We start from the raw sequence: 14,307 nt of genomic DNA on the forward strand, positions 1-14,307 counted from the left end.
ACACGAAGTAGTGTTAGAAGGATAGTTATAAAAACCGGAATCGAAATGGGAAACAAAATGAAGTCAGCTTACAGTCTAGTGGAGGACAATCACTATATTATGTACAGTTACACTGTTATATATGCACGCACTTTAATTGATACCTGTATATGCATCAAGCAAGACTCCAGAGATTTCTTTGCATGGCGCTTATCGATTAGAGATATCAAACGCCTGCTCCTATCCAAAGAGTCTAGGGAGTCTACAATAGAAAAGTTCTGTGCTTGGGTAGGTGAGCATTGATTGTCCCTTGACCACTTTCATAAGAGGAGTGAATAGCAATAAATACTTGATCATTACAAACCATTTACGGTAATGATTGGCTGCAGTGGGTTGACGAGTCTGAAGCCATGCCTTTAAGAGAGGGATGAAGCCATCTGTGGCTATTATGGCACACCTCTTATGAAAGTGGTCAAGGGACAATCAATGCTCACCTACCGAAGCACAGAACTTTTTTATTGTAGAGTCCCCAGACTCGAGTCCAGATCCTCGGATAGCAGCAGGCGTTTAATATCTCTAATCATTAAACGCCGTGCAGAGAAATCTGCCACCTGGTGTCTTGCTTGTTGCATAAACAGGTAGTATGTGCATATAGTATAGTGTAACAGTGCACAATAATATTATAGTGATCATCTTCCACTAGACTGTAGGCTGGTTCCGTTTCGTTTCCCGTTTCGATTCCGGTTTTTATAACTATCTGTATTAGAAGAAGCAATGTATTGGCCCAGTTCTAAGAATGGAGATTTGGTGAGCATACAAGGCAAAAAAAGTAGACAATTGATGGCATGGCCTGTGAAAACCTGTGACACGGAAGCCTACTGACACTGACTCACAAAATTTGGACAAATTCCACTCAAAATTCTGTCTAATTTGCAAGATTAACTGCCAATGAATGGACAAATCGAACCTATTATTCTCACTGTTTATAATTCATACTGGATTCAGTGGTCTCAGGTGTGTTGTTGTAGTCAGTGAATTCTGCCATTCTAAGGGATCAGTGAGTAAACTACTAGCTATATGTAGTACCCTGGATCTAATGTATCAGTTTTTTGTTTCTGCTGAAATGCTGTATGGGTAGATTCTGTTAACTCAGTTTTTATATACATCTACATATGAATATCTGTGATATTCTGATGGACTATACAGATGCTGGTTGTGTAGTTTCAAGAGTTACGACGATGGTATTTCCCCATGTGCAAACAAATAATCAAGTTGAAAATTTTGGTTGTCACCTACAACATGTAAACGGTGATATAAACTTATCTTTATTTGATTAAAAAAACTTTTTGTACTTCGTCTAAGACTTTACTAGAGCAAGACACCTATCCTCCAAGCAACCTACCAATATTTTATCTGTATACCATGCAGAAATTTGTGCAATGCAACATTATTTGTTAAACCTGTACCACCGTATACTCACTACATGGATTTAGCAGTAATAAAATTTCTTGCCTTAGAACATCTTAAGTAACTTTTCAAGCATGTAAATCATCAAATCCATTCGTTGGTGGTTGGAGAGACAGCATCATGGTAGGAGGTATACATTCAATATGCATTGAAGTGTATTGTATTGGAAATGATGGCCATATATTGATGTGGCCTGTTCTGTATGTTATAATATCAGAATCTACTGATAGGAAATGAATACAAGGAAATTTGTATGACAAAAGTACAGTGAATTGAAAATCTGCTGCCTCTACCAGTTCAGCTCAGGCCAGGTATGCTACACTGAAAAAGCCATTTGGCCAGCATCATTTCTACTAGTGATTAAAATCAATTGCATTTCCGGCAACTGAACACTGGAACAGAGGCTGTTCTTGCTCTGTATCTGTCAGTAAAAAAGTTATTTCTGTAATTTTATGCATGACAACTCAACATATGTTTGATATAGTTGATTTATACTTAATACAGTGAGTTTTGTAAACAATTGTTCACATAATAGTGAGCTACAGTGCATAGTGTACTTAGTCTGTTAATGATGTGTAATTCATATTCACTTCATATTTGTGACCGGATCTGCGAAAACCCGACATAATGGCACAAGCCTAAATTTTCAGTATAAGCCACTGATTTGCAATGGGTAAAATATTAACGTAATCGAAAAAAAATTCGTTAAATTTTTTAACGCTTTGTTCTTTATGAAGGATAGGGCCCTGTGATAAAAACCTGGATATCATCTTATTCGCCAACTCAAGAGGAGTTCAAACATCTTTGTTTCATTTCAGTAGACTAAAGGATACGTAAGCTATGGGCGTTTGTTTACATCACGTCGAAACGATCATACGCGATCGATTTTTCTTCACTGATTTCGTCTCTGTATGCAGTGACGAAGGGTAATAGAAGAAAAAACGTACCCAGGAATGGACTCCTCTATTCATGGCGAACACAATGGTGCAAATTGCAACTCTGTACTGCTTTGCATTTGTAAGGTACAGACGTTTTTGTAAGCACATGTAATTTATTTTCCCAATACTTGCTATACAAATCGATCTTTCTGTTGTTGCTACTTTGTAGGGCTGAAACTCCAAAAGTTGTTGCCATATGAAGCTGAAACCTGGCCAGAGCATACAGTTGGCTAAGTAGATTATACATATTCAATAATAAAGGATTTGAAAAATGCGCCATCATGTCGGGTTTTCGCAGATCCGGTCACATTTATATCATATTCATATCATGTGTATCATACATAGGCCACACTAGTAAATATAAGGTACATATATATGTGCCATGGGATTGCAGATGAAGTAAATGTGTTACTATATGTACTGCACAAAACCACTACCATACACATGTTGCAAATATCACATGTGATCTTTGTAATATTCAAATCATATTTGGCTTGCCTCACATATGGTGCACATATAGTTAACTATATTTGCTTCACATGTACTCTGTTGCACATATAGACAAATACAGAGTCAATTATTACTGCCTGACATAGGCCATTTGTCAGGCAAATATCATTCATGGCCGACCATAATGGTACCTGCCTGACAAAATGTCAGATCAAAATAGAGGAAGTTAGAGAGTTTTATAGTGAAGCATTGTCAATCAATTAGACAGCAATGATTGTATTATTATTATTATAGGTTGAGTTACTCTATTCTATCAATGTACATGTATCATAAGTAGCACATCAATGTCAGGTAATGCTTTAGGCTGCCTGACATTTTCACTGGGATTCAAAAAAAATTATAGTTGTCTCTGGACAAATACATAATTTTTTCCAGTGTTGGTAGACTAATCCATATGGAAGTTACAGCTGCTTATGTAAGTGCCTGTAGTTTATTTTTAGTATAGTCACTGTACAAATCAATTTCCTACTTTCTAGCACTGCATTTCCTAAGCTACTCACCATAATCGACTGAAATTTTGGTGAACCATTCCTTGGACTATGCAGATAATGCTGAGAAAATAAAAAGAAATTTGGAAGTTGTGCGAACTAGACGGGTTTTCGCTGAGATGGTCACAATTGTTAACGGTGTTGTACACAGTGGTACTGTATATTATTAGGGATGAGCTCAGCTACCATTCAAATGTGTGTGTGGTCAGAACTTACTACAGTGTAATGCGATAGCAATGGTAAATTGTTAGTAGGCGTCCAGTTTCCTGAAAATGTTTAATACATTTGTGTATTTAATTGTTTGTGTATCTGTCTGCACACATCAGGGAATAGCTGCAACCTTAAAAGAAGACTTCATTCGAATGATGAAAGCTAAGTATACAAGTAGAAGGAAAAATTAGGAATTTTATGTTGGATTAGGATCAAAGAAATAAAGTAGTGAAGCAAGAGAATAGCTAAAAGTAGTGAAACAAGGAAGATTGCTTATACCTGCAGATATACTAGTGGACATTAAATCTCTAAACTTCAGTCTTATAACCATAGGGATTAAATGTCCACTAGTATATCTGCAGGTAAATTAAGACAACCTTCCTTGTTTTGCTACTTTTTTCTTTGATCCCAAATCCAACTTCAGTTTCTCAATTTTTCCTTCTACTTGTTTGTTAACATTTTTCATAGCATCATTATGACAAATGAACCAGCACATACTGCATTAAAAGAAATGGCAGCAGGAATGCCAAAAAATGTCAGAACGTGTGCCCCAACAATCATGGAAAGGGAGGTGGCCTTTGGGCTATTATGCTTTGTTTTCAGCTATGTTTGGTCAGTTACACAGTGTTACAAATGCAGAGCAATACGAGAAGCAACTCTGCCGTCGCTACAGAAAATATGGACGATTAGCCAACACAGTCACAGGGAAGCCACATCACCGTCAGCAAAAAGAACTGGAACACAAAGGAGGACAAAGGCAAGTCTATGATGTGAGTATTGTATGTACTGCAGTTGGCAAAAAAGCATATCTTGGGACGAAGCTACATCAAGCAGTAAAGAAATCAAGCTCGTAGCTTTATCAATAGCAATAATTATCCAGGGAATTTAGCCAATTTGTGATGTTGTTAACTGGATTAGAGTTTGGTCTTTGCTTAGAAATCTAGTTACATCATACAGTATAGTAGTGCCGTATATTAGGGATCATGAAGAACTGGACTTTTCCTGACAAAATTATCACCGTAAAACCAGCTTCAATTTCCCTTCATAATAGCTTAGCAGCATTGGTTAGGCACAGCCAAGCCCAAAAATATCTTTAGACAAACCCCAAACCCTGTAAGTTATTGCTTGGTCGGAGACATCAGTTACAGTCAGTCATCTGTTAACCTCCAGGTATGTTACAAGGCCAATTTTGGAATTATTGGACAGCCTAAAAATTGCCAATTTTGGCTACTTCTTGCAAACAAAAGTTACCGCTTTTGGCAACTTTATAAAGCAGTGTAATGCAAAGCTATAGGACTGCTAAGAATTTGCCAGTTTTGGCAAGTTTTGGTAACTAAGTTTCTGTCTAACTTTGGCAACTTTTGGAAACCATCAAAAAGTTGCCAAGCCTGAAACTGCTGATGGTTTCCAAATTTGGCAGTTTAAGATGGTGCTCAAAACTACCAATTCTGGCAATAAATGTTGTAAAGACCACGATACTGAGCCCAAATCTATTTCCAGAGAAACTATACACAGTCTATTTGATTAAGAATCTCTTTAATCAACAGCAGTAAAAAATACAGCAGCAACAGCAAAATAACAACAGCACACCAGTAGTACAATAACACCAGCAAAATGTACATGCTACACTATCTATTTATACACAATTCTCAAGAAAGTTCTAGAACTTGCCAGATTCAACCTTTACATCTACACTTTCAATGTTGACTGTTTCACAACAACTAAGTTTATTTTTTATCTTTATTCCATTTCCCCCTCCTCATGTTCTACATGATGATATAGGAGTTAGTGTAATATCAGTAGTAAATCGTTCTCTTTAAGTAATCTTTTGGTGAAGGTATATTATCTCTCAATTGTCTGTACAAAATATTCTTATTTAGCTGATTCCAGTTCTAGTGGACAAAGCTTAACTATTGGTCTAACAAAGGTCTTATCTGCTACTTGAACTTTAACTGAGCGAACATTCTCATCTTGGCCCGAGTATACTTCAAGAACTCTTGCCAAAGGCCAGTGAGCTCGTGGACTATCAGTTGTCATCATTAAAACTACATCACCCACTTTCAAATTGTTCCGCAACTCGAACCACTTCTTCCGCGGACTCAGACCTGGTATCCATTCATGAAACCATCGTTGCCAAAAATGTCTACTAAGTTCTTGTATTCTTCTCCATCGTCTCAGTGGATGGTAAGCTACTTCTTTTGTACTTTCAGGAGCGAATGTTCCCCCCATTTGACCATGTAACAAATGATTCGGTGTAAGGGGTACATCGTCATGTGGATTAGCAGATTGATAAGTCAAAGGTCTGCAATTAATCAAGGCCTCCGCTTCCGTAAAAGCCGTCATCAATTCTTCATCAGTAATGTCTGAGTTACTCAGAATAGCCGTGATTGCCCTCTTTGCTGCTTTAACCATCGTTTCGAAGACTCCTCCAAAGTGTGGGGCTTGGGGAGGATTAAAAGACCACTTTATCTTTCTTTTAATCATTGTAGAAGTGAACTTCGAATCGTTTACTATTTGGCATGTCATCTCCTTGAGTTCCTTATCTGCTGCCACAAAGTTAGTGCCGTTATCTGATATTATTTCCTCTGGTAGTCCTCTCCTATTAATCATTCGGCTGAAAGCAGTTAGAAAAGAATCAACATCCAAGCCATAAGCAATTTCCAAGTGAACAGCTCTGCATGCGAGACACGTGAAAAGACATAAGTAACGTTTCTGTCTTCGCTTTCCTCGACCCTGTACCGTGATAAATGGTCCAGCAAAATCTACTCCCACTCTTGCAAAAGCCCTCAAGGATGTTGTCAGCCTATTCAATGGTAAAGGTGCCATTATTTGCTCTGTCCTCTTTGCTTTCTTCCTCTTACACATGGCACACTCTCTCTCCCACTCAATGATTGCTTCCCTGGCAGCCACAATCCAATATTTGGATGATAAAGTGGACAATATCTGGTTAGTACTCACACTATGGTTCCCCAACTCATGGTGATGCTTCACAATAAGTTTGGTTATCCAACTTTTCCTGGGCAGGATAATAGGATACCTTACATCATATGGAAGGAATTCACCATACTTTAGTCGGCCCTCTGATCTCATCACCCCATCATCATCCAGTCGTGGACATAAACTGAGTAATTTACTATTTTTAGGTAATTTATTTCTTTCGATTATGGCTGTATACTCTTCTTTAAAACATTCTTTCTGTGATGTCTTCAAAATTAGTTTTTCTGCATCCCTTATTTCCTCCAAATTTATCCCTTTGTCTAGCAATCTTTCATGCTGGTGAGAACGACAATTTGTTGTAAATCTCATAACCCAGGCTTGTAATCTAGTTAATTTATTCCAGCTGGAGAAATGTTCTGGTTGTAATCGCCAAATTATCTTTATTGTGGTAGTCATAAAGGCTGATTTTTCTTCTGATGGTTCTTTCATTGTATATTTCTGTTTAACTTCTTCTACAGCTGATGCAGGTCTCTTGTCAACAACATTTCTTGGCCATTGGGATTCATCTTCTTTTAAATATTCTGGACCTTCCCACCTCATCCTCAACTCTACTAACTCCATAAGTTTAACTCCACGTGTCAAATAATCTGCTGGGTTTAACTTTGTTGGAACATATCGCCACTGATCAGGAGAGGAGGATGAGTGTATTTCTTCCACTCTGTTTGCAACAAATGACTTAAATGTTCTACTGTATCCCCTAATCCACCATAGAACATTTGCACTATCAGTCCAGAAAGTATAGGATTGTTTCTCCATATCTAAAGCATCTGAAATTGATGTCGCTAACCTGCTCCCTAACACAGCTCCCATGAGCTCTAAACGTGGTACACTCACTGACTGAAGTGGAGCCACCTTGGTCTTGGATGAAACTAAACGTACTGATAAACTTCCATCCTGATATTTGACTCTTACATAAACTACTGCACCATAAGCCTCCAGTGAAGCATCCACAAACACATGCAGTGCAATTGAGCTCACCTCCTTCCTCAACTGTAAACACCTTGGAATTCTAACACTTGGTAAACTTGATAATTCTCTGAACCATGTTGTCACTTGTGTAGATGTATCCAGTGGTAACTCTTCATCCCAATCTACACCTTGTACCCACACTTCTTGCATTAACATTTTTGCTCGTATTACAAAGGGACAAAAAGCCCAATGGGTCGAACAAGGTTGCAATTTTCTTCAAAAAATTTCTCTTTGTTAACTCAAACCTTTGTTCCATCATTTTAGAATTAAACATAAACACATCCTCCGTAGCTAGCCACATTACTCCAAGTGTCTTGACTGAAGGTAAGGGGTCACTGTTTAGGTCAATCTCATAAATTCTATCCTTTACTGGAATCTGACTAAGAACCACATCAGAATTTGATAGCCATTTATGGGCATGCATTCCTGCCCCCGCCCAAAGGTCGGATAGCTCTTGATAAAGTTGTACTCCCTGATCTTCACTCACAACTGAAGTCATACTATCATCCATATAGGTTGACTTTAATATAATTTCAGAAGCCATAGGGTATCTTTCTTGATAAATCTTAGCATGATGTTGTGTCACCAATTGTGCCAAAAACGGAGAACAATTTAAACTAAATACTAACCGATCAAACTCATACTCCTTTATGTCTTCCTCCAAACTTAAATTTCTCCACAGAAACCTGTGACCAGGCCGATCTTGTGGATAAAACTTGATCTGTAAATACATTTCAGCTATATCACATATCAAAGCTACTGGGAGCTTTCTAAAATGTAGCAGAACTTGATATAATTCCTGCTGTAACTTTGGCCCTTGGTGTGTAGCATCATTCAAAGACACTCCATCACATTGAGCAGAAGCATCAAATACAATGCGGGTTTTAGTTGTCAACCTTGACTTCTTAACTATCGCAAAGTGTGGTAAGTACCACTGTCTGTGGGACTTCTCCGAAGGATTAACTTGCCTGATGTAACCTCTCTCCAAATGTTGTTTAATGGTCTCTTGGTAGGACCTGGCCACCTCAGGATTCTTTGCCAGTCGTTTCTCAAGGTTCTTCAAACGATTCACCGCCACAGAATAGTTGTCAGGTAGATACACTGAATCTCCCTTCCATGGTATGGAGATTCTATAATGACTATCAACAAATTAAATTGATTTTTTTGTCTATTCTAACACCAGTTTATCCTGAGGAGATAAGAAACTCACTTCTCCACTACAACTGTCAACTTCCCAAAATTTCTGTAATACAGCTTCAATCTTGCTGACATCAGTGTCCCCTGTGGTAAAGTAAGTTCTAGCAAAATTAGTCATACAAGCCTGTCCCTCATCATAGACAGGTCCAATGCAAGTCCACCCAAGTGGTGTAAGTCTAGCCACAGGTTGGCCTGGTTCACCACGTATATCCCTGAAAGAAAAATGTAAATCAGAACAATCCAGCCCTATTAACACATCAACTATCGGTCGAGGTCCTAATTTTTGAAACACTATATTTCTTAAATGTGGCCATCTTCCTGCACACTCGACCCAATCAATAACTTTCATGTTCCCGGTAACTCTACCTGTTGTAAGTGCAGTCACTTTCAAAGTAGTATTTCCATCTAAACTTTCTATCAAAAGTTCAACTGGTGAAGTCTCAAAAGTTTCAACCTGGCCATTCAATACATTTACATTTATTATCTGAAGCTTACCCTTCAATCCCAACTCTGATGCTACATCCGTATTCAGGTAAGTCTTAGTACTAGCATCATCCAAGAGAGCATTAACCATCAACTTTCTATGTCCATTCCTCACAAATACAGGTATTGTCCTTAAGGCAATATTACTAGAGATTCCAGAAACCATGGTGGTATTTTGAGTTGATGTCACTTGGTCCCCCTCCCTGGGGGAATCCACTCTTGTCACTGGGACCCTCTCTTCTTGGGTACACTTTGATGCCTCAGTAGTAAGTGGCTGATCAACCTTAACTGTTGATCTTTTGTTTGTTGCTATTCTCTGTGATTCCTCAACGTTATCAGGTAAGGTAACTGGATTTCTATGTAACAGTCGGTGGTGAAGCTCTTTACAACCATTCAAGTCACAAACTCTGGTACGTGTACAGTATTGGCCCAGGTGACCCTCGCCCAGACAACGGAAACATAGTCTTAACCTTTTTGCACATTCCCACCTTTTCTGGATATTCAGCTGTTTAAACTCATCACATGTCCATGTTCCATGTTGTTTATTACAAACTCTACATGACCTCTGACCTCGGGATTCACCAGACTCCAGCTTGGCATTTGACCTCCCAAAAAAGGTCTGATGAGGTTCTCTAAAACCATGAGATCTAGTCTCTGGCTTTCCGTGCCTTCCAGTAGACAAACCTTGGACTGTTTCTATAGCCCTCATCTGGAATTCTGCCTCCTGAACTATCCATTCATGCAACACCTCAACATTTTCAATCTTGTAGTTTTCAAACACTCAACGATGGTAAGCAGCCAGCATTTGAGTTGGTAATTTCTTTTGTAATTTGATATACAACATACCATCTCTCAACTCCTCTGGATAATGTGTTTCCCTCAAATTTACAATAGCAACATCCAATAGGTCTGCAAACTTTTCAATATCTTTGTAATTTCCAGGTCGAACCGGCTTAAAACTGTCAATTTCCTCCAAGTATATGGCTATTTGTCTTCTCTGACCCCCAAACTTTCGCTCTAATCGTTCTTTTGCTGCTTGGTATGCTGCAGCACTGTGTCCCAAACTTTCAATTGTCTTTAAAGCTTCTCCAGCCAAACACTGTCGTAATTGAAGGAGTTTGTATTCTGGGGTGGCTGGTGCCTGATCCACACAGGCCAAAAAGGCAGCTTTCCAATTTGAGTATGTTCTTTTATCACCGGAGAAAACAGGAATACTAACCCTTTTAAGCTGTTTCCACAGGTCTTGTCCAATCAGTGCAGAATCAGCCATATTCTGGCTTGTCCCTTCATCCAATGGATAATATGCCCCTCTTTCTGGTACTGTAATCTGATGATCCACTGCCGAGTGAAGTGACACAGTGGGAATCTTACTTTTTACTATGCTGCCTTCTCTTACAACTCGCGGCTGGTGTTTTGTATTATCTAATCAAAAACAGCCAAGCTGTAAAAAAAGGTGCGGCCCCCAAAAAGGCCATGGTGAAAAAAGATGTGAAATCCAAGGTGGCGGCCAAGAAATGGCTGTGATGGTAGGTTAATGGTTACATTTTAATAACGACAATTTAGGTGAATTTTGTGCCGCTTGGTCTTGGCACCAAATTCACCTGAATTGTTGTTATTAAAATGTAACCATTAACCTACCATCACAGCCATTTCTTGGCCGCCACCTTGGATTTCACATCTTTTTTCACCATGGTCTCTTTGGGGGCCGCACCTTTTTTTACAGCTTGGCTGTTTTTGATTAGATATCACTTCTTTTTGTATTTGTATACTGCAAAGCCGGCCTATGGCTGGCTTTGGGGCTTTTTTAACCCATGTGTTTTTTTCTTTACTACAGGAAGAAGAAAAGAACTTAAAGAAGAATTTTAGTACTTCAATTATTTTTGATTTTATTAGTAATTATACAAATTATATATATACATTTATTACATGCCCATTATGCCCCACAGGATATTTTTTTGCAGCTGATCTCTCTACTGGGTGACTTGAAATGTAGCTGAACTATATACAGGATGGTTTCTTTGTAGCTGAACTCTCTACAAGGTAACCTCTTCTAGCTGGTCTCTCTACAGGGTATTTTGTTTCTAGCTGAACTCTCTACAGGTGATTTGTTTGCAGCTAAACTCTCTACATGGTGGTGTCTTTGTAGCCGAACTCTCTACATGATGGTTTCTTTGTAGCTGAACTCTCTATAAGGTGACTTCGTCTAGCTCAACTCTCTACAGGGTGATTTTTTTTGTAGCTGAACTCTCTGCAGGGTGATTTGTTTGCAGCTGAACTGTCTACATGATGGTTTCTTTGTAGCTGAACTCCTTACATTGTGTCTAGTTTCTAGCTGATCTCTCTACAGGGTGATTTGTTTGTAGCTGATCTCTCTACAAGTTGATTTGTGTGTAGCTGATCTTTCTACAGGTTGATTTGTTTGTAGCCGATCTCTCTACAGGGTAATTTGTTTGTAGCTGAACTCACTAAAGGGTGATTTGCTTGTAGCTGAACTCCTTACATTGTGTCTAGTTTCTAGCTGATCTCTCTACAGGGTGATTTGTTTGTTAATGTAGCTGATCTCTCTACAAGTTGAATTGTGTGTAGTTGATCTCTCTGCAGGTTGATTTGTTTGTAGCCAATCTCTCTACAAGGTAATTTGTTTGTAGCTGAACTGTCTAAAAGGTGATTTGTTTGTAGCTGATCTCTCTGCAGTTAGATTTGTTTTAGCTGAACTCTCTACAGGGTGATATATTTGTAGCTGAACTCCTTACATTGTGTGCAGTTTCTAGCTGATCTCTCTACAGGGTGATTTGTTTGTAGCTGATCTCTCTACAAGTTGATTTGTGTGTAGCTGATCTCTCTGCAGGTTGATTTGTTTGTAGCCGATCTCTCTATAGGGTAATTTGTTTGTAGCTGAACTCTCTATAAGGTGATTTGTTTGTAGTTGATCTCTCTGCGGGTTGATTTGTTTTAGCTGAACTCTCTACAGGCTGATTTGTTTGTAGCCGATCTCTCTACAGGGTAATTTGCTTGTAGCTGAACTCTCTACAAGTTGATTTGTGTGTAGCTGATCTCTCTGCAGGTTGATTTGTTTGTAGTCGATCTCTCTACAGGGTGATTTTTTTGTAGCTGACCTCTCTTCAGGGTGATTTGTTTCTAGCTTATCTCTCTACAGGGTAATTTTTTGTAGCTGACCTCTCTTCAGGGTGATTTGTTTCTAGCTGATTGCTCTACAGGTTGATTTGTTTGTAGATGAACTCTCTACAGGGTAATTTGCTTGTAGCTGAACTCCTTACTTTGTGTCTAGTTTGTAGCTGTTCTCTCTGCAGGGTGATTGGTTTGTAGCCGATCTCTCTACAAGGTAATTTGTTTGTAGCTGAACTATCTATAAGGTGATTTGTACGTAGCTGATCTCTCTGCAGATTGATTTGTTTTAGCTGAACTCTCTACAGGGTGATTTGTTTCTAGCTTATCTCTCTACAGGTTGATTTGTTTGTTGCTGATCGCTCTAAAGGTTGATTTGTTTGTAGCTGAACTCTCTGCAAAATGTTTTGTTTGTAGTTGATTTCTCTACGAGGTGATTTTTTGTAGCTGACCTCTCTTCAGGGTGATTTGTTTCTAGCTGATATCTCTACAGGGTGATTTTTTGTAGCTGACCTCTCTTCAGGGTAATTTATTTCTAGCTGATCGCTCTACAGGTTGGTTTGTTTGTAGCTGAACTCTCTTCAGGGTGATTTGCTTGTAGCTGAACTCCTTACATTGTGTCTAGTTTGTAGCTGATCTCTCTACAGGGTGATTTGTTTGTAGCTGATCTCTACAAGTTGAATTGTGTGTAGCTGATCTCTCTGCAGGTTGATTTGTTTGTAGCCGATCTCTCTACAAGGTAATTTGTTTGTAGCTGAACTATCTATAAGGTGATTTGTTTGTAGCTGATCTCTCTGCAGGTTGATTTGTTTTAGCTGAACTCTCTACAGGGTGATTTGTTTTTAGCTGAACTCCTTACATTGTGTGCAGTTTCTAGCTGATCTCTCTACAGGGTGATTTGTTTGTAGCCGATCTCTCTACAAGTTGATTTGTGTGTAGCTGATCTCTCTGCAGGTTGATTTGTTTGTAGCCGATCTCTCTACAGGTAATCTGTTTGTAGCTGAACTCTCTATAAGGTGATTTGTTTGTAGCTGATCTCTCTGCAGGTTAATTTGTTTTAGCTGAACTCTCTACAGGGTGATTGCTTGTAGCTGAACTCCTTACATTGTGTCTAGTTTCTAGCTGATGTCTCTACAGGGTGATTTTTTGTAGCTGAACTCTCTTCAGGGTGATTTGTTTCTAGCTGATCTCTCTACAGGTAGATTTGTGTTGATTTGTTCATTGCTGATCGATCTAAAGGTAATTGATTTGTTGCAGTTGAACACCCTGCAAAGTGTTTTGTTTGTAGCTGATCACTCTAAAGGGTAATTTGTTTGTAGCTGAACTCTCTCCACAGTGACTTGTGTGTAGCTGAATTCTGTGTAACTGAATTCTCTAGAGAGTGACTTAATTGTAGCTGAATTCTCTACACAGTGCATGACTTGTTTATAGCTGAACTTTCTTCAGTGTGACTTGTAATGTTCTGAATCTCTATAGTGGTATATTTGCTTAACTCTTCACATGGTGACTGTCTTCTTGCTGAACTGTCTATAAGATTAACTGTTTGCAGCTGAACTCCCTACAGAATAACTTGTGATGCAATAAAATTCTATAATGGAATAAATAAATTAGCCGAATGCTCTATTAGGGTGACTGTTCTATTAGAGTATCTCGATCTCGCATTTGCTACACGGAGTTGGCTTTCGAATCATAACTCAGTGGTTTGTAATCCGATTCTTCTGTACTACTACAAGGACTTTCAATGAAGATTATTCCAGCTATACACCGATTTTCAGCTCATTGCTCTAAGCGGTTTGCCTAGTAGGCGTGAAAACTAATACTTTTTTATTCATAAAAATCGATCGCGTAACTGTGACACAGGTTGGGTTTTGTGTCATATCTCCGTGGTCTTTATCTCAATTCCTTTCAAACCACCAAAAGGCACTCCTACGATGGTTACTCCA

At 38.8% G+C, this 14,307-nt stretch overlaps 1 protein-coding gene across 1 annotated transcript in view; it reads left to right on the forward strand.

Annotated features, from left to right (window-relative positions):
• LOC136267016 (receptor-type tyrosine-protein phosphatase S-like) overlaps window positions 1–14,307 on the forward strand; it is a 151,370-nt gene that overhangs the window by 105,394 nt on the left and 31,669 nt on the right. The gene's annotated exons all lie outside the window — the stretch shown is intronic.

Source organism: Dysidea avara, chromosome 9 (assembly GCF_963678975.1).
Source record: "Dysidea avara chromosome 9, odDysAvar1.4, whole genome shotgun sequence".
Lineage (NCBI taxonomy): Eukaryota > Metazoa > Porifera > Demospongiae > Dictyoceratida > Dysideidae > Dysidea > Dysidea avara.